This window comes from Cynoglossus semilaevis, chromosome 13 (assembly GCF_000523025.1).
Source record: "Cynoglossus semilaevis isolate Cse_v1.0 chromosome 13, Cse_v1.0, whole genome shotgun sequence".
NCBI lineage: Eukaryota > Metazoa > Chordata > Actinopteri > Pleuronectiformes > Cynoglossidae > Cynoglossus > Cynoglossus semilaevis.
The window spans coordinates 14,353,370-14,374,071 of NC_024319.1; the positions used below are offsets into that span (position 1 = coordinate 14,353,370).

General features: G+C 37.8%; 1 long non-coding RNA gene across 2 annotated transcripts in view; it reads right to left on the reverse strand.

Annotated features, from left to right (window-relative positions):
* Positions 1–620: 620 nt before the first annotated feature.
* The window catches only part of LOC112487983 (uncharacterized), a 40,362-nt gene continuing 20,280 nt past the window's right edge, over positions 621–20,702 (reverse strand). Inside the window, exons 2-4 of one of the 2 annotated variants that reach the window (XR_003051629.1) lie at positions 2,307–2,441; positions 1,842–1,933; positions 621–923 (exon numbers count right to left, since the gene is read on the reverse strand). This is a non-coding gene — a long non-coding RNA (uncharacterized LOC112487983). Of the gene's footprint in view, positions 924–1,841; positions 1,934–2,283; positions 2,442–20,702 lie in introns of both variants that reach the window. The other variant, XR_003051628.1, reaches the window with a different exon arrangement.

Sequence of the window (20,702 nt, forward strand, 5' to 3'; positions counted from 1 at the left end):
TGTAACCGGGGAAGAAAAAGAGGAGATTAATGCCAGAGCGAAGGAGAATGTGAGCTGTAAACACACGTTCAGTCTGGGTTTGTTGACAGCAGCAGGGAGAGCAGAGAGCTTTGTGAGGCTGAGGGTAAATAAAAGCCATGGTGTGAGGTGACAGGCCTGTAATGGAAAATCATGACAGGGTCTTATGAATCAGGAACAGTGACTGCGAGTGTGTGTGAAATCCTAATGAAGCCAGAGGTGGATTAGAAAGCACACATTTTAATTCCCGGATTTTTCTGAACTTGTTTCTGCAGGAATATACCGAAATACTGTTGGGTGAAGTGGGAAAACCTGACATTGAGGGAATTTGAGAAATGGACGTGGTTCCTGTAGACATCAGTTACACTTAGAAAAGAGACTGGACTTCCTCGATAAAGTCATGTGTGAAGTAGAAGTATGGAAACTTCTTCACTGATTTATAACATTGAAGCATCGATTGTTCTAAAAGTTATGCCAGACCTCTGGTAGACGTAAGTGTGTATTCTCATAGAAGTAAAAACAATGGCGGATACAAACTGAATACTACATACTTTGTTGTGTCATCTGTATTCTTCTAAAATACAAAAACAAATTGCCAAGAGATGAAATGTTTATTAATATGTTCATCACATTTCCAGAATCAAAATATTCATATTATGCACATTTTCACATTTGTTTTGCCTGCGAAAAAAAGTTTTGTCTCCTCTTCTCATTAAAACAGGTTCTTATTAGTGTAAAAGAAAAAGTATGAGCAACAAGACACTTGTTCTTTGACTTTGAAACGTCGTTGCTGCTCAGTCTTAAAATTGACGTGTGGTCTTCACTCTCACTGAGTGTCTGCTGGCAGGGATCCTGTGAGTTTTGGTTTAAGAAAAACGACTATTGGCTCTGTCACTTGACGTGGCCTGTAAAGAAGCATCAGAGACACCTTAGTCATGTCCGGCGTGTTAAAAATTGAATGTGTAATATTGGAAAACTGGAGACGATCAGAGCCAAGGGTAAGACGTCAGCATATAAAACTGAGCAATGTGACAAGTTGACCGCAAGAAGAGTAGTAAATTCTTACCAATAAAATGTCACCGAAAATATCTCACTGGGGCTTTTCTAACCACAAGGTCAAAGGTTAAACAGTATGCATTAACATGCTGATGTGTCCTTGAGTAGAACACTGAGCCACAGGTTGGTTCACTGAGCCTGAACAGAGTGGATGTACAGTAGGCTAGTCTAGTGCTTGGAATTATGTGTAAAGACAGCAGGTGAAAAGAGCACATGATCCATTAAAACCAGGGCTCCTCAAGGTCTGGACCAGAGTTCGCATCCGGATCGCACGCCAAGACAGTCCAGACCGTGGACTAAGCCTGTATCTGGTGTCATGAATGTCCTATGTTTTAAATCTCCAATGTTATTGTTTGTGATCTTCTGAACATTTGAAATCTTTAACTCAGAACTGTTCCCAGGACACTACAATAACCGGAAGAAAAGGACCAGGTCCATAATGTCCGGAATACCATTCCCTAAAGAACTTCTCTGAAAAAGAAATCCATAAAACTGGGGACATGAAGTCAGAAGGTCAGTGAAGTACTGGGCAGTTTCAACATGCGTAAAGGGTTTTTTGTTTGGTACTTTGTACTTCAAATACTCTGCACCGTACTGGAGGTGATTCTCACTTTAAATCATTCATGCATGTCTGTGTTTACCTGCAGCAAACAGTCAGTGTATTCATCACGTGGCTATAAACTCCAAGCTTTCTATGGATTAAAAAGACCGACTCGGAGCATCAGACTGCGTTTGTTGTCCACCCTGCACATCTGCCTGTTATTTACCTGCAGTCGTCTGCTTAAGTCTTCCTGTGTCTCCATGTCCGCTTTGTATTCTGCTCTGATGTTCTCTCTGAACGCACCCTGTGTGCAGGCCTCTGTGAAGTTAAGGAACATCTGTACAGTGAATGTAAATGCTGACTTTTGTAGTCGTGGGTTAATGTGTAACAACAAAACCTGGGGAAAAGTTGGACTTTTGGAAAAACCCAAACTTTTCAGATAAATTAAATTGACTGAAACTCTCATAATCTGAGACATTTCTGGAAAAGTTCAGGAGAAAACTCCCCATCATTTCTGTTTGTCTAAGAAAAAACAACACAATAATTTGCCTTTTTTTTCATAATGTAATTATTATCATCCCCATCATCATCATTGGTTCCGTCTCTGATTGCAGCTTTAGATGTAAGCTTTTCAAATGAACAAATGTATATTTAAAAAAAAAAAAAACCTAAAACAGTTTGTTTGACTGACATGAAGACGTGACGTGTCTCTGCCCTCGAGGAACATCACCAAAATAAGAGTTCTTGATTATTCCAATCAAAGACTCTTCTCTCAGGCGCAGAGCGATGTCTGATTGAGTGGCAACGGAGGAGAAGGCTCCGAGATCTTTTGATTAAAGAGAAAATAGGCAGAGTCACGGCAAAGGCAGTAATAATGTTACAGAAAAGGACAGAAACCAGTTCCAAATTACAGTTCATGATGAACACTGTTTCACTGATTCTCCATTTTCACTGTATTTTTGCCTGAACTACTGGTACTGTTATAAGACTCTTAAGTCGGAGTCAATCCCAGCTGTCATAGGGTGAAAGGTAGAGAAAATGCTACACAGGTCAGCACAGAAACATATACAGAGAAAAGAAACCATCTATTTGTACAAATATAAACCAACTAACCAAAAAATCTCAGTAGGTCAGTGACCGAGATTTATGGAGAAATGTTACTGTTCAAGCTGCCTCTTGATACTGGGTGCTTTATAGCAGTGAATGGTAAAAGGTGGATGTTATTTTTGGAGTCAAAATATGAAATTACAACTGGGTCAGTGTGAGAGTGAGACTGTTTTGGCACAGTGTTGGTCCCTGCAGTATCTGTATTCACTACTACATTACTGGGATTTTAGGTGGATTTCAATAAATTACCCACAGTGCACTCCATTTTCTCCAACCTAGGATTTAGGCAGCGGCAAAGGACTGATAAAAACAAAGAAACAAATCCCACCACCAAAAAAAAAACCCAAAAAAACCACCCAAAACAGGTCAACAGGGTCAGTTTAGAAACGTCACTGATCATGTAATAAGTTGAAAAACAACCAACCAGGTAAATGAGTTGGTGACTAAGTAACAAAACAGATGTGCCAAACACAAGGAACAGAATGATTAAGGGGAAAAAGAAGCCAAAAGCAGAACCTTTTCTTCCCTGCCTGTTCCTCTCAGGGGTCACTGAAGTGGATCATCACCAATCATCTTAACTTATCCTTGGCCTCCTTCACTGTTACACCAACCAAAGCTTCGCTAAACTGAACATCAACATCTCTTTTTTTCTGTTTGGTTCATTCTAAATGCTTATTTTCCAGCAGTAGTCCCAGCAGATAATCATCTCAACAACCCCCCGCCCCCTTCTGGTGAATCCTGTCAGCTGATTGGTGCTCTAGTGATGTTCCAAGTATAAAGAAACAGATTGTGCCAAAGGTTTGTTTTCTTGTTCTTCTTTGTTCATTTTTTTCTGTTACCGCCAGTTTCAAGCTAGAGTCCATTGTTCCTTATGTAAGAGATATGTGTTCAGTGTAAGACACAGAACCTCCATATAAGTGAATAATGTTGGCAATATTAAAATCTTATATTATGCATCTTCTCAGATATTCACTCTGTTTTTTTAACCACACTTGACCTCTCTCCTGCTGATTCCTCGCTCTCCGTTGTTTAGATGATGAAAAACAAAGTCGACAATATTTTTATGGTGTCAAGGAAGGAGGGCAACTCCATCTTCTCAATAAACTTTATTACACTAACGTGTCGTCTGAGAACTGTCTACATCCTGGAGGCTAAAGGAACCTCCGTGAACCAAACCCAGACAATATAGTGTGGCAACTTTAATTAAACAGACTGCCTCCGTTCTCCAAGTCTGGGTTTGTGTGTAATTTTGGTTTTAACGTGCTTCTGGCTCAAAGTGTACTTTTAAAAGAGAGGAAAAAGGAGAGAACTGTCGGAAGCCTGTGTATATACGTATATTTATACTTTTTAATGTAATGTATCACTTCTGGGCTTGGTTTTGAAGTAATTCTACTGAATTTTTCTTTTTTTTTTTGTTAGCATTTTTAGCTAGATTTTAGCTCGCTAATATGACCTGTAATATTACAAAACTTCTCAGTAAAATGATAGGACACCATATTTAAAACAATAGGCCTTACACAGTAAAAGGTGCGAGAAGTATTTGTCTGTGATGTGTTCGCCTAGCTGCACATTTTTTTACATATTATAAAGGTCAAGCTAGCCTGGATTTAAATATTTCTAGATGTTGATATCCTGGAACATAATAATTCACCACAGATAGGAGAAGTCAGCTAGATATTTTACAATTATAAAGGAGATTTTTTATATATATTTCCCATTTATTAATAATTTATTATTGTCTGAAAATAATAGAGTATGTTGTTTATGTGTTTTCCCAACTGTTTTTAAAGAAATTTGCGTTCAGTTCTTAGACCGTCAGGTTGTTCCCGTGAACAAAAGTCATTTCCTAGAGTTTTATTAGGTGTTTTAACAGGGTAGCTTCAACACTGCCACTTTTTATGGTGCATTTTTGTTCCACAGTTGGCAGTGGTTAACATTTAACAATAGCAACAGGAGTAAACAGTCTGCATGACAACAGTCTCTCGCTTCAAGCTATGTGAGTATACGATAGCGTAATGGCATGAGAAAGGCCGTGTAATCATTTTCCTTCTGGACAGAGGAGGGACTACACAGACAAACGTCCAACAATCAGCATGTAACTCTCCAAACGTCACTTTCATAGCTTTTTCTAATGGACAGAACACAGCAGCACCCAGTGAGACGCTCCTAACTTACATTTTAACTCTGGGTTTGTGACAGTTTCATTCTCCACTGCACAGGGATCTGCTCATGTAGTCACTCAAGTTTTCTATCAGCGTGCCTGGTACCAATGATGGGTGGCTTGGTATGTTCTTGTGTAACTTCCCCTTCTCCACAGAGTAACATCACCACCCATTTTATGAAGTAACTATGACTTTTGACTTTAGTCTTTGTGGTAGAAGGAGGAAGGGCAGCAAGAAGACCCCTTTCCAATGGACAAGAAACGGCCTAGCCTAATACGACTACTCTACCACCACCCGATTCCAATATTTTTTTCCCCCCTAGATTTTAATGATATGCATGTTTGTGAGTTCCGACTAGGTTTGGTCACTCTTCATCACACCTTTCAATGCCAAAAAAACAGTTTCAAAATAAACATCTGCAGACGTGAATAATTCATCCACCTTTACTTTAAAACAAAATCCTCACACTCATGAGGTTTCAACGGTGGACTAGTACAAATGACTTTTTTTTGGAGTATTGCTTTTTCAATTACTTAAACGGCACCATTTAAAGGCATCACACCTGGCTGCGGTGCTGTTAATAAAATGAAGCTGCTGGTGGTCTCCTGCCCCCGTCCTTCATCCCGTCTTCAGGAATGACAGCAGCCATTACGAAGCTGAAGAAGGCGACAGAAGGAGCAGCAGAAAGGGTGAGAAGAGATTAAAGGGATAGGAAAGTGAGGAAGACAAGGGCAGGAGAGGAGCACGAGGAAGAGCAGCTGACAGGAGGAGGACTGATGAAGGTAGATTTGCTGTCTACATGAAGGAGCTGGTTGACAGGAAGTGGAGGCCTTGGTTACAGAGACATGGTAACATAAATGGTGGCTGCAGTAAATATATGTTTGGTCACTGTACAGACATACCATCAGTTCTTATTCAAAGAACCTCTTTGACAAGAAAATTAACATTTTAAAAATAGAATCCACATGCTGGAAAAAGTGGTGAGAGAGCTTACTTCAGGGGTTCTTCAAGTAGACAGGAAGAACCCAGCCATAACAAACACCCCCGCCTGTAAGATTAAACGATCTAACCAATAGGAGATCAACGGCGTTCAATCAACAACAAATTTAATTTCACCTGTTTTTTTTTAAAGCAGGTGAGCATGCTAACGTCACTGCTAACATTATAGCATACCTGTCATCGTTCAATGCAGATTCAAGGATATATGAACTCATTTTTGTCTTATGTTGTACATCCACCTTGATTTGAACTAACAATTCTCTGCATTCTGTAAAACTGTGTCTTTGTACAGCGTGACATTGTTATTAACTGTGCCGCACTAGTACGTTTTACTGTGGGGAAACACGGTTTTCTGCTAACTCTGACTGCATTGTATTGTATTGGACTGTATTGAAATACATAAATAATGTCCATGTTTTGTTGGGCTAGTTAGCTTAGTCCTGTACAACTTGGTAAAAAAACATGATTTCTTCACATCCAGTTTTAATCCTCCTGAAACTAGCTAATGAAGTAAATAACACTGTTCTAATGGGAAAATTATGATCATTAGCGCAGCAGACTCTGTTTGTCATTTTAATCGTACACAGCTACATTTTTGTTGCATATGAAAAAGAATATAATATGCCATCAAATAATATACTTTATATTTATTTACATATATACAAATACATATATGCGTATATATGTCTCTCTATATATGGACATGTTAATATACATATATATGCAAACATGTATATATATGTATATACATATATAAATACATATATTCATGTATATATATATGTATATACATATAAAAATACATATATGTGATATATATATAAAACATTAATATAAATTCCACTCAGGAGGAGGTTACTATTTCAATGACTTTGATTAAAAATGACAGTGAAAAATTATTCACAAACACTATATTGTTTTGCTTTGGTTTTCTTGCGTTTGTAAATCTTCAGGCGAGATCAGCAGTGGCTGTTGCTGTGACCGAATAAAAGAATTAAATAGTTGTGTGTGATACTGTACCGAGCTGTGACTGTCCTTCAATAGCTCTAACTCAATTATTCGTCCAGACTAATACAATTTTTCTGCTCTTCCATTTGATTAGCAGCACGCAGCAGCTAATCCCTCTTCATCCTGTGCAGCTGCTGATCATTTACTTGTGCATGTGTCTGTGTGAGCCGCTCATGAAAGGTCACTGTGTCATTGGGAAGGATTGAACGGCGCTGCGCAGGCTGCTGCCGTGTTTGCACATCGATTTTGTCTCATATCTGATTTATTTCATATCTGATTTGGGTTTTGGTTGTTGTTGTCTGTGTGTGTGTGTGTGTGTGTGTGTGTGTGTGTATAGTACAGTATACTTAATTGTCTTTGTACCTGTTCATGTGCTGCATCAGGGTTTTTGATGCTGTAATCTCCACCTTGCAGGATAATCACACACACAGGACAGTTTGTGCTCTAGCTGAGATTGAATTTTGTTGCAGTATTCACAGCCAACCCACATCACAGCAACAATAACAACAATATTCACCCAGTAAGGTTTAAAGGATCAGATCTTCAGTTGGTTTAAGATCCTGTTATATTTCTAAGGTGACTGTATCGATTTTTAAAGAGCTAGCTCATTAACAGATGGCTCTTCAAATATATGAATACAATGAGTACAATTATTTGTCAATGTTTTGTATTACTACATTGTTTTCTTATTATTTTACGTTTTGAGAGCTTCTGTAGTTAACTCTATTGTAGCTAACTTCATCTTTACATTTTATTAGCTTACTCTAGCATTTCTTTAGCTACGTTTGAGTTAAAAATGTTGGCATTTATGGCATTATTTTTTAAAATGTGTTATATTTACGCTAAAATATAAAAAGCGTGTACTTGCAAATAGCTTGAAAGGTTAGCAGTTAGCCATAATATTTTTTACATTTTATTTCCTCACTTTCCTCAGCTATTTTTGTAAGCAGAAAGCAAATTAAATGCTACATTTATGTTCAATTGTATTATAATTTATTTTAGTTTTCAGTGATCTACTTTGTTATGTTTATGCTACTTTGGTTAATCCCTTTTTATTTTGGATCATTTCTAAAGTACTGTCTAGAATCTTGGCTTATCCTGACATTTTTTTTAATTCTTGTTTTGGGATGTTATCCTCTCATGTTTTTCTTAAATTGAAAACAAATTAAAAGCTACATTTTATTATTGTAATTTGGCTATCTCATTGTTGACATTTAGTTTTGTTTTGTACTATGTTTTCTTTTTATATTTTTCTTTCTGGCTTAATTTCCGACATATTTTCACTAATTTTAATTTGTTTTGCCCAGTATTTGGAAATTTAATAACTCTGCCTATTACTAGTAAAAGTACCAACTTAGGGCTAACTGCTAACCTTTCAACTTTTCGTTATCATTTTGTGTTTTGGAACAAAAATCTAAATATACAGTATTTCCACTCACATGTATCTACAGGAAAAAAAAAAAAAAAAAAAAACCTCTTTACATGAGCTGGCTCAGCACCATCAGCATGTGGACTAACTGTCTAGCAGCTTTTTCTCTTCCGTAATCACAGCATATTGATCAAACGTCCGCGCGATCAATATTTGTTATGTATGGCAATTTCTATCCTCTGTCAACATCCCACAGCATCAGAGATGATTCCACCAGGGGAAGGATTATTCCGAACAGCAGGTGACATTGGCTGGGTAAATTTGTATTAGGTCTCATCACGCTCCTGTGAAACTCCGGCAATATGTCTGCCCGCAGGCTGACTTCTTAATACCTGCAGCAACAGTCAAACGCAGTTATAAAAACATGAGCTTTGGTTTTATGACATTATTCCACAGTAATGTGGGGCAGCATTAACATTCTGGTGGCTGTGTGTGTGCAGCAGTCACGGCCACATTCTGAGACTCAGAGAGGAATAAAATCAAACTTCATTCTGCAAATGCAGCAAATGCTGGGAATATAGGCAGGGATTGTTTAAACACTGTCCTGGGGGAAGTCATTTAAGTTCTCTGTGCTGTGGTTTTATTCCAAAGTTTTCATTTTTTCTCTCTCTCTCCACCTCTCTATGGACGTACAGGGAAAAATAATCACTGCATAAACTTTGCACAGAGCATTTTTTTTTCTTTTTTTTTGGCTCCAATTCAGAATTATTCATTTCTAATTATTGAAGCTAAGTGGCTTTGTGCAGTGAATAAAGCACTCATCAGTTATTCAGCGCGAGGGAAGCAGCGGGTCAGCACAAGTGCTGCTTATACGCATGCAGGCAGCATCTGTGAGCCACAACGGGTGTCACGTCTCTGAAGGAGGACAGAAAACTGGGCTAAACATCCTTTTGTTTTTAATAAGTAGGCTGCACAGTGAGTTAAGTGAGATGATATCCCGTGTCAAGGATCCTGGAGGTATTACAATTCTGCTCATATTCTGCACGGACGGAGTTATGTGATTGACAGTGACAGAGCCTTTTTTAAGGCTGTGAAGGACATGAAGCTGAATAAATCATCCGTATGCATCTCTCTCTTCATACTGTTGCTGACAGACTGTTAGTTTCGGTCCTTCATACGTACAGTATGTGCATGTCCACGGTACAGCATTTAGGAATGCAGCTAATAATACAGCTGTCATTACCCTAATCCAGGGATCATTAGCCAGGGGTCTAGGTCAGTGCAGTGGGATCATGAACAGTGGGACTGATGATCATTATTATTATGAAATTATTTTATATAAGGGGACATTAGACCCCTGCTCTAATCCATTGATGAAAGGGTCAACATTATTGATGTAAATAGATTTGATCTGGTAAATCAAAATACAAGGAGAATAAAATAATTGTCAGTGTGAAGTCAGTCTGAAGCAGTGCTCAATCAAAGCAAAGGTCAACCAAGGTCAAGCTCTCCACAAGTGACAGGTGGAGCTGTACACCTCCAGAAATATTTGAACTAATCTGTCCTTTGCCTTTTAATATTCTTATACTGTCGTATGTAATACTGATATGTTATTATTTAGAGCAGTGTTATTAAAACTTGGGGTCATGACCCCACATAGGGTCACCTGGAATTCATAATGGATCACTAGCAATTGATAAAAAACATTTTTAAACTAATTTTTGTTATTATTACTGTTATTATAAACAACTGTATTCTGTCTTTCATGAATATTAATTCAGTTCAAATAAAATGCAGTATACTGGGGTCCCCAGAAATTTGTCATGTCCAAATGGACACAAGCCCAAAAAGGTTCAGAACCACTGATTTAGAGGTTGATACTCTAGTATTGTCTGTAACCTCTAAGAAGAGATACCCACACTTGAATCAACTTCTTTGTTTGTCAATTTCATCTGGAATTTTTGTGTTGCATATCCTGGGTTTTACACATTGTTTTTAACATATAACAAATACACAAAGCAGAATCATTTCTGGATACAAAAACTAAATGGCCTGTAGTGTTTATAGTGTACTTCTTGCCTTAATGACCCCCCCCCCCAAAAAAAAACAAAAAAAAACAGCTTTTGCTACTATCTAACCATCCGACATTTTAATGACCTTTAAAAAATGACTCTTCTCTCTTGTTGATGACAATAAACTAAAAGTTTCTGTCTGGAGAAGAAGTCTCTCAAAACAGTACTTCACACAGGGAGAAAACACTCTGGTTAGGTCACATTGACCTTAATTTGGAAGCACCAAAATCTAATCAGTTCAACCTGGAGTCCAAGTCAACATTTGTGCTGCATTTGAAAAAATTCCCACGAGACGCTTGTTGAGACGTGTTTAAAAAGTGGGTCAGACAGGCAACCTACAAAATTGCTCCCACACTGTCACACGCGTACATTCAAAAACGAACGTACATTCGACAGGCACGCTGCCATCTTGTGTTACTCCTGTTGGACAGATTGCACCTAAAGATGCCAATCAGGGTTAAATGGGCAAAGAACTAGTTAGATTCCTCTCTGACACTGACCTGAATATCTAAAGTCATGTCAAAACATACTTTTGAAAAAATAACATTATTGACTGTGTGGCTGAAACAACTTAAAGTTGTGTTCTTAATGTATTTACTAGAAATTAATTAAAAAAGTAACAAGTATGTCGAATAAAATCAAGCTCAGAGTCAAAGGTGATGCCTAGGTTCTTAACACATTGTGACGGTTTAAGGTCTTGTAATCTGGGTAAAGGTTTCTCGCTCTAAGATGATGTTTTGTCCTAGTTGAGTTGCAAGAAATTCTCTGCGATCCACAATTTTATATCTATAATACAGTTGCTGAGAACATCTCTATCTAATGTCTTGTAGAGTTGTGTATCATCAGCGTAGCTATGGAAATTAGCACCTCCCATAGCACCTCCCATTCTCATTATGGGATTAGGTTGATTGGACACTCCTAATTGTGCATTGGTGTGAATATGAATGGTTGATTGTCTCTACATGTGGCCCTGCATTATACTGGCAAACCATCCATGGTTTAGCGGTAGGTAATGTATGAATGGATGGATGGAGGGAGGCATTGTATTTTACATACATTGCTCTCCCTTAGTTGCTGCACCACTTTCTTGGAGAAATAATCATCCATCATCATGCTTTTTTCTTCTTGTCTGTGACTGATGACTTTCATATTTTAATGTTCCAAACCAAATTATATGTGGTGCTGCAGGGGCTGCCACCAGTAGGTGGACAGGTCGATGATGGTGTGATTAATGCGATTGGCCCGACGTACAAGCTGCAGCTCACTCTCACGTGCGCTGAGAATGACAAGCAATCTGAATGTCAAAAATAAAAAAAAAAAAAAAAAAGGTGGTGTTACGTCCACAGAATGTGTGCCTCTCTGGTGGGAACACTGTGCCTTCAGGCAACGTGTGCAAGCAGAAGCGGAAATCAGCAATGTTATGCTGAGTTCTGCCTGCCCCGCCGAGGACGGTAAAATCTTTATGGATTATTTCACGGCCCACCAGAGCACTGATGCTGTGAGGTTCCCCTTGGGTCTTTATGAAAACAACCATTTCCAAGGTACAGCCTTTACATACGATTACAGCTCTGTATATCATCACAAATAAGACTGATTATGAAGCCAAGCAGTGTAGGACAGAGGAGTCACGCAGTTCCAGTAGTCGGAGGGAGGTTAAAGAAGATGATGTGGTGAATGTAAGGAAGACAGATGCTGTCCCAGCACAGAATGCATTGATTACACTGCAGTAATACATCAAAAACGCAATAGAAATAATGCTGATTGATGCACATCTGTTGCTGCAGTGAGTAACGAGCGGTGGCCGCATCCAATACTGTTGCGGTGTGATGTGCCCACGTGGATTAATAAACATTGATGAGTGAGTTATCCTCCAGTGAGACAGAAGGCTGCACTGGTGCATTCAAATAATTTCCAGTCTAACGACGCACAGATGTGAAGTTCTAGGGCCAACACCAATAAAGTGGAGCTCATGCCAATTGTGAGACAGAGACCTTCATTAGGAATAATTGTGTCGTAAAGTCTCCCAGGCCCATCTCTTCATCGCACTTGCCTGAATAATCACATAAGCAATCATGTATTTGTATTTTGTTTTGTATGAACTAGTAAGTAGAAGACTCGGTCCTAGGAAGAGCCTTAGGCCAAGAACTCTGGGTCATGATCCAAGAAAATTAAAATAATTTATCCACAACAACCACAGTGAGCTTCACTGACTCCACTGGTCAGAATCCCTCACAGACTGCAACCTGTAGTGCTGTCTCAGGCCTGTGATTACAGACAGACCCCCAGGCAAACAAGAAAATGATGAAGAGATCAAGCTGGAGCATCCTCTGGAGGCATTAGTTACTGCTCACCGGGAGCAGATAAGTGAGAAACAACAAGGCCGGACATGTTTCTCACACAAGCATTTAGTTGTCTTAAGTGATAAAGGTAGTTTATTTTTTTGTTTCCCAACTCAAGCTTTGAAATCAATAAATGGGGTCTTAGACCCCTATTGGTTGACAGACGTGTGGATATTGATCTATGTTGCATTTATGGTGGCAATATTATGAAGGTAAAAAATGTAGATTGATTGTATATTTACTCATAAACAACAGAGTTATTGACTTTTATAAAATCAATAAATCGCACAGATTTCAGCACGTCACTGTCAGTGTTTACTATTTAGTTGTTTGCTTGTGCCATTTTTATTTCTTCCAGTGACATAGAAATGAAATCCTGATGCTTTCACTGTTACAGACATTGCATTTGCAGTCGTCTCCTCTCATGGAAAAACAACAACAACAAAATTTAATTCAGCCCGGGCTTTTCTCTTGGGTAAAACCTTCATAAGAGTCAATAACAAACCACACAATCCACGCCGATGTGTAATTGCATCAGAAAACTCATATCAGTTCCCGTCCAAATGAGTCAACAAAGGAAATTTCCTGAATAACAAACAGCAACATGCCAGTAATTGTTAGGCCATTATGAGAGAATGGGCTAATTACTGTACATCTGCAGAGAGCTGGGGAGGTGGGCGTTATTACTGCAAGAATCCCACTGCTGTCATTTCAGCTAATGGGAACCTGCGCCACAGGAGCCAGGCTGTGGTGCTCATTTCTTCGCCTGATAAAGCAGCTTGAAGCTACTTGAAGCTGCTTGACCCACGCCAGGAGGAAAATTTGACAGGAAACCAAACTTTTTGTTCACGCTGATGTGCCACGTGTGAAAAGTCTCAGTATGTCACATGACGTACATCTGCAGTGTGCAATTAAAAATTATTAATGTATTATGGCATTTAACAGAAAGGTCGATGAGCAGTGTTTTAGCGCTATGCTGTTAAAAAGATTGTTATTGACTCCAATTCCCTTTTTAATGTAGAGCAGTTAGACTGATTTTCTAACACAGGTGAGACGATCTGGAGTATGGTAGAAATTTACATGAAATAAAATGGGGGCTAAAAGGCGACTAGGAAACGGTCAGTATTACATGGCAAAACATGATGGGCAGAAGTGAGCCAGAGTATACAGTACCTAGAAGTAACAGATAGTAACAATTAGGTGGATGCAGTTAATAAAAAAAAAGCCGACTTTTCCAAGTAAAAAGGTAAAAACAATAGTTTAAATAGTTACATCCGAAAAAAATACAAATACCCAAATGAACTGAAAAATGTGAAACTTTTATGTAGAAATAACACAAAATAGTTGAAAGTGACACTAAACCAAGGTGTAGAATATAAAATACAAATAAACCTACTTAGGCTCATTCAGAAATATTTTATTATGTAAATTTAGAAACATCACCATTAATCATTAGCAATCTAATAACCCATCCTACACAATATGTCAAAAACAAAAGCAAACAAGCCATAAAAAAAAACAACCTCAATGCAGGCTTCACACAGTGAGAAAACATCATTGTTTCATGAAACAGCTCAGGCTTGTGATACCATCTCAACGCCCAGCCTGTGTTTGTGGAGGCTGCAGCGTCAGGTCAGACTAGCCTCACTGGACGACAGCTGACAAGATGACTGACGCTATTGTCAAATGGACTGTGAGGGATTTTAGACTGATTAATATTGTTGAAGCTTCAGCCAAGTTTTGAAAGTAACTCTCGACACCTTCTACAAGCCACCGTAACGACACACAGTAATGACCTAAAATCCATCAAGGCTACCAGGCAAAATTTTGAGTTATCCTCTGGAAATTTATCTCAAATTTCTCAAATGTGAAAATATATATTTCTCTGCTTCTATTTGTCTCTATTTCCCAGCAATATACTGTACAGAAAAAAAACAAACATTATTTTATCATATTTTAAAAATGTTGACTTATCTAGATTAATCATGATTAATCTTTAATTATGACCACAAATTTCCCTCATAATAATAATAATAATAATAATTTTTTAACATACTAACTCACAGATCCTGCTCATTCATAAAGAATTTCCATACGTTACACGCCGCCTCATCACTTGCATTCATGCACCACAGCTGCTCATCATCATTAACCCAGGGTGTAGAATAGGCAGAAATCAAAGCAGTGATCTTCTAATTAGAACATGACCTGCCTTCTGTCCTGATCTTCAGCCTTAGAGTCACTCCTTTCAGAGTATGTTAACAGAAAAGGCGCTCGTATGCTGTTAAGGTGCTGACTTCATGGGGAGATTACTGTAATTAGTTGTTGGTAAAATACAAAAAAAGGCTTTACTCCTATGTAAAAGTCTGAACTTTGTGGTATGCTGTAAGTGCAGTGTTAGTATCTTTAAGGATTTCTCCTTCTGCTTCATCTCCTGCATTCATGCTTCCTCGTCATTGAATGATAAAACTGAGCAGTAATTACAGATGCAGCCTGCAGGGAGTGTGATGGAAAAACGCAGACCATAAATACAGGGCTTTCAAAAATAGGATTTGATATAATTAAATTCTAAGGGATTATAATTTATTAAACAAAGCAGAGGGATAGACTCTTCCTCCTCTCTCTCTCTCTCTGTGATATTAAAGTGCAGTGTGGCTGCGATATACAGTATATGCTGAGCTTGGAGCTCAGCGCTGAGCCTGAGGAGGAAACTCAGCTGCTGACACATCTGGATTTCACTGTGCCCTCAAAACGCCAAGGACTTTTAACACTGACTGACACCACTGCAGATGAGGAAAACTGGGGGGGATTCACACATCAGTGGAGACCACACTTTTTCAACACTGCCCCTGAATTATTATATCTATTTTTATATATTTAACAATCACGTACGCAGTATATGCACACATAGATATATACCCATATATATATTGTGTGTGTATATATATATTTATGTATATATACACACACATATATATATATATATACATTTTTATTTTATCAACTTCTGATGATAAACTGTGCTGAAACCCAGTGGATCTATGCTCGACTCCTCCGCCTTAGGCTGCATTGTTGAGCACAGATCCACCAAATTGTGCATCCCACATTCATTCACACCAATGTGCGATGACCATGTGAAAGTAGCTCTTTCTAACATTGCTAATGCCGCAAATTAGGGGTTACAATCAACACAATCAGACACAATGAGACACAATGAGACACGAGAATTATGATTTCTAAATGTTCAAAACATTTTTTTTTCATAACAGCACCCGCGACAACAACAGTTGAAAAAATAAAAGTTGTGCATGCTGCCTGGAAAGATTGTTTAAGGTGTCCAGGTGGAATGCCACCTTAAAGATGTATATATATTTTGGACTGGACATTAAACACATCTGATTTACAGGATGATGTTTCCGCCTCAACAACTGCACACCTACAGATCAACCTAAACTATCACAATGGGAAAATAATTTGTAATCGTTTCACTGACACTGTTGTCCAGATGTAACCATGTGGTCTGACCGTGTGTGTGTCACATGGTAATCATGTGGTCTGACCATGTGTGTGTCTTTACAATCACATCTATCTTGCTTTAGTCCAAGTAAATGTTTACAAGAGTTCTACGAGCTAGAATCATGCCGAACCTGAAAACCTGTCCTCGAATGGCCTCCAGATATTTCAAACTTCAAACTCGTTTCTCCCCTGTCTTTGAGCTGTTGTGATATCTTCAGGACAGACACAGAGCAAACTCTAACATGTCATGCCTCTGACCTTTAATTGTCACTAGACACTGAGCCCTGAATTAGACGACTAATTTTCCCGGTAGTCACCACAAACCCAACATTCACCTGAGATCCAATTAACGGAGGTGACTGGCAGTGAATTAAGAGGCAACTAATTGCTAATTGCTGTTTTTTTTTTTTTTTTCAAGGACAGAATTAAATAAGGTCTGCTGCCCTTTGGTTGTAAAAAGAGATCTTTGTGACTTAAATGTCACACCTGCTACAGTGTCGTACAACATGGGACAAGAGGGCAAGAGTGTGTATGTGTGTGTTTTCTACAGTTTGTTCATAATAAATATTTCCTCATAAGAGGAATACAGATGAATGTTTGACTGAATGGCCTTATCTCCGTAACTCAATTGTGTGTTTGTGTGTAGCACCTGTGTGTGTAGCGATTCGTCAGTTTTAACATAGCATTAATCCGCCGGGAGACTCATTTTGGACAGAAAATGTCCAAATGTCACACAGTTCTTGATTTAACCTTTTATCACTTTCTGTTGTGCTGGAACTGATGCATTGTTTTGTTGCATTTATTTGTTTAAAGGTCAGGTTTGTTCAGGTTTGTTCACGGTCAGATTTGAGCACTTTCACATCTTCGAGACCTCGTAGAGTGTAGTTAATGTAGTCGTTCGTTTGGGTAATCAAACCCAGGTCTCTCTCCTCGCTCTGCATCCGAGGCAGACGTGCTAACCGCTACAATATGGAACCCACAACATTTCGAAACTGACATGCTCATTAAGGTGCAGCAGAGCAGAAATGAGGCTTTGAAGTGATTTGATGTCCTTGTTTACATTTTTTAAACAGTCTACATTTTGTGGGAATTTAAATTTGTTTGGGCCAACATCTAGTTTGATAGGTTTACTGTCAAGTAAAGTGGAGTTGATCAGTACGGCCCAGAGTCAAAAACACAGCCTCAGTGAACTATTCAGTTTGTATTAGAAACTGATTTCCCCTAAAGATCAATGGATCAATTTATTCAAAGTCATTATTATTAAACAATATGCATTATTGGTTCCCCAACTATTATAGGTAACAAATTTCAATTACAATTTTATCTAATAACATTTAACATGTTTTTATTTTCGTTTATAAAAAGTGTGATACTTAAAATGTAATTCCGGTTACTAGATTTTAAAATGTATGTACATATATGTACATATGTCATATTCTTACTTCATACTCAATACCTTTTATATCATTTTCTTTACGTTCTTTTCATTTGACATCTACTAACTTTAGGGATAAAGTAAAATATGTAAAATATATGAACAAATGGTTTTAATATATGTAACCTTGGTGGATATAATGACCAAATGACCAGAAACATATACTGTACGTATATTCTAGTTAAGCCTGGGATCATAACCCTGATTTTTTTTCAAAAATAGATCCGTATTTTGAAGGGTATTTCAAGAATTCACACCAATGATAAAGTAATGCTATTAGCTGTTTAAACAGAGGTTTATTTTACAGTTTAATATCTGTTTTTTATTATAACTCACCCACGCCTATTATATACTGTATATATAAGTTCATTGGTTTCATCTGTGAAAACAGCCCTAAAACGAAGTTAATCTGATTGCAGCTGTTGAACTGATAGGACCTCGTCATCTTAGCTGCCAGAGGCTAATTACATCAACCCAAAGACCCTTTTTAATACGCAGCATTATTATCAAATTACTACAACAAACACATCATTCATTACAATTAACGTCATGACTGGTTATGCTGTGACTGTGAACATTAGTGTCCTCTAGGGCTGGACGTAACATAATGCCACCAGTGTTTGGTGACAAATGAGCAACGTGATCTTTTGACACGAAAGGGCAAAAAAAAAAAAAAAAATCTGGAGGGTGAAAACATATCAGAGTAATATCCATACACGGTCAAAACATGAAAGGGTAAAAACAGTGGATGATAAAACTAGGTACTAGGAACTGTCCATTTCCTGATACTTCATTCCAAATCTGGTACTTAAAAACATGGTCTGCCTCCAACCACATGATACTCAGTAATGACTTTTTACTACAGCCAGCAGCACGCTGGTCAGTTAGTGTCATCTGTTTTCCTACCAGACTGGTCACATTGAACTCATCAATGGTTTATTTAAGTAGGTCCACAATGTAGTTTGGAGGGTTTTTTTTTTTAACATCAGCGACAAAAACAGGAGCAAGACTGTAAAAGTAGTAGTTTCTTAATTTCATAATACTTGGGGACACTCCATAGAAATTAATACTTTAATGTCTCTTCTCAGTTTGTCACAGTGGATAGATGAGGAGTTTTAGGGCCACAATGGGGATAAAAAAAATAAAATCTAATATTATAAGAACAAAGTCTTAAATTTACTCAAATAAAGTCCCTACGTAATGAGAAAAATAGTCGTAAAATTACAAGAAAAAAAGAGGAAGTTTATAAGACTAAAATCTTATGAGAAAAAAGTTAATACACATTTGTTACTACAGTGGAACCTCAAGATACAAGCATAATCCGTTCCAGGACTGAGCTCGTAACTCGAGGTGGTCGTATCTCAAATCATTTTTTCCCATAAGAAATAACAGGAAAAAATTTAATTAGTTCCGGCCCTGTAAAATACTCTGTTATTTGTGCTAATAACAACAACAAAAAATGTTTGCAATTGCTTTAGAGACATAGACAAGATTATAATATATAAGGATTCCTCTGATATAAAATAAAATGTAGTTTTAATTATGAGTTCTTACCTTCAAGACAGATGATACAGTAGTGGCTAATGGCGAACGTGTGCAAGGGATAAAAATAAAATGTTCGCCCTACAGCAATGCTTTTTGAGCTAGCTTCTTGTAATATAATTTATCCTTGTTTTATTTGATTGTATGCAGGGAGTTTTTGACATATTTTGTAGAAATTACAATATGAGTTTTGCAGACAACTGTTTTGAATGAAAAAGATTAGATGCGGAATAAAATGTCCTGTAATGAAGCTCTGGGTAAAATTACAACTACCAAAACCAACTGGTCCTCCATGTCGTTCAATAAACATCCAAGTGAACAGAATCAAAGTCAACACTTGATCACCATCAAACATCAACAAGGTGACACCACACTGTTGGCTCATGCAAACACGTGAGGCAGACCAGAGAGCTGTAAACAGTCGTCTAAAGTCCTGAAACATCCAGGTTTTCTCAGTTCACACTTGTACAATACGGCGACATATCTCCACCACGTGAGAACTTCGCTGCCACTGGTTCATTGTGAAGAATGTCACTGAGTGAAATATGTTGAACATTAAGAGGAGAAAGAATGAGGCTTTTAAAATGTCCCCGGTGTGTGAGTCACTTTAAGTTAGAGCCAGTGAGGGATAATAACTTTATGAAGCCGAGTGTGAATAAAGAAGAGCATATGCTTTATCCTTTCTTACAAAAGGCTCATTGTTGTGAGCTATTGATCGGTCTTGTAGATAACGAGAAGCACAAGGCTTGAAGATGAGGCGGACGCGTCTCCATGTTAAACCAAACTCTTTCAATCACTGTCTAGTCTCGGTGTCTCTGCACCGCTACACACTAGTTTCACACCTATTCACATACAACACAAGGCTTTGAGCTGAATTTATACCAGGAACAAAGAAAATGAAAAATACATCGTCATTGGCCAATTAAAATACATTCTCTTGTTATTTTGAACCACAATAAAGGACTTGAAAATGATACATTTCTAATCTTCTCCAAAAAAATAGCATCTCGCCATTTTTTTTTTTTTTCATTTGCATGTTGTTAGACATTGTGTTGGAAACAATACATTTATATTTTTTTCCCAGAACTGGGAGAACATTGAACAACTTGAAACATAAATATATGTAAAGATATGTAAAGAAATAACTTCAATAAGTTTTCATAGTTTGTGTATTCAAACTTTAACTTCTCAAAATTGGTTTTTGAAGTTTTTAGTTAATGTCAAAAAAATTAAATATTAAAAAGAAATGATCAAGATAATTGGACAGAAAACCAATACTTCTGTACAGCTATGACACCTGCACTACTATATCAATCCTAAATGAATCACTTTGATTAGAACCATATTTATTGTGCATCTTCATTGTGCATGGCATTTCATTAATGACATTGGAGTAGATGAATTGTTTCGTCTAAATAGAGAGTTCTGGTATTCGCACAGCTGTCCCTTTGTCCAGATATAGTAGCAAAGGAAGAGGTTTTCCCCCCTGTCCTAAAAATCGTGTCTAATGTTATTCTCCTCCAACAGCTGTGAGCCTA